The sequence below is a fragment of the Equus caballus genome, chromosome 2 (assembly GCF_041296265.1).
Source record: "Equus caballus isolate H_3958 breed thoroughbred chromosome 2, TB-T2T, whole genome shotgun sequence".
Lineage (NCBI taxonomy): Eukaryota > Metazoa > Chordata > Mammalia > Perissodactyla > Equidae > Equus > Equus caballus.
In genome coordinates, this window is record NC_091685.1 from 34,281,965 (window position 1) to 34,283,209 (window position 1,245).

The 1,245-nt window shown below is 46.8% G+C and overlaps 1 pseudogene; it reads right to left on the reverse strand.

Annotated features, from left to right (window-relative positions):
• Positions 1-455: 455 nt before the first annotated feature.
• Positions 456-854, reverse strand: LOC100058616 (small ribosomal subunit protein eS17-like; annotated as a pseudogene).
• Positions 855-1,245: the final 391 nt, after the last annotated feature.

A 1,245-nucleotide genomic window follows, 5' to 3' on the forward strand; every position in this document is an offset into this window, starting at 1 on the left:
TGGATCGAATTGTGTCTCCCCAAATGTCATATGCTGAAGCTCTAACTTCCAGTGTGACTGTATTTGGAGGCTGGGCCTTTAAGGAGGTAATTAAGGTTACACAAGGTCTTAAGAATGGGTCCCTCATCCGTTAAAACTAGTGTCCTCATAGGAAGACAAAGAGACACCAGAGCACATGCACAGAGGAAGGGCAACGTGAGGACGCAGAGAGAAGGTGGCCATCTCTAAGCCAGGAAGACAGCCCTCCCCAGAAACCTGGTGACGCCTGGTGGAACCTTAATAACACCTTGATCTTGGCCTTCTAGCCTCCAGAACTCGGAGAAGATAAATTTCTATGTTTAAGCCACTCAGTCTGTGGTGTTCTGTTATGGCAGCCTGAGCAGATTCATACAACTTCTATCTTTTTTTTTTTCTGTCCAAGGTTTGTTGAAAATATTACAACACAGCAGAAAGATTCAAATGGCTCCACGTGGTATTTTGAAATTCGTGCCAACAGGAGGCTGAGGGACCTGCCAGTTGGACAGACTGCCAAAGTCCAAGAGTTTCAGCATTTCCTTAGTGTCGGGATCTACTTCAATGATCTCCGGACCTGGGGCTGAGACCTCAGGATCGGAGTCATGTCTCCTTTCTCTCCCCCTCCTGCGCTTGATGGAGATGCCCCTAACAGGGCCTCTCTGAATCTGCTTCATCAGCTGTGCCAGCTAGCCCGCCATCTTGTTGTGGAGTTTCTTGCTGGGAATAATGGCGACCTCCTCAGCATTATTGGTGTGGAAGTCATTGCCCAGGCGCGTGTAGTACTTCTCAACGATGACCCAGGCCACCTTCTTAATGATTTCAGTGTGAACACTGCCCATGTTGGCGGGTCACTGGTAAAAGCTACAACCTCTATCTTGTTTAATCCTTGTAACGAGCATTTTGCCAGCAAGGAAGGAAGACAAAGAGGGTAATGGCTGTTCAACAGCCAAAGAATAACACGGTCTACCAGACAAACATATAGATACTTGTTCATCAACAAATATTTATTAAGTGCCTACTAGGCGCCCAGCTCTGTTCTAGGCATAAGGATACATGAGTGAACCAGAGACAAAGATACCCGCCCTCTGGGAAGGCTTCAGGTAGGTCAGGCTTTGTGGTGGTTGGAGTGGAGGAAGAGGAGTTTAGTTTTGCACATGCTGAGTTTGAGATGTCAATCAGACATCCAAGTGGGGAGGGGAATAGACAATCAACAATAAACATAATAAATAC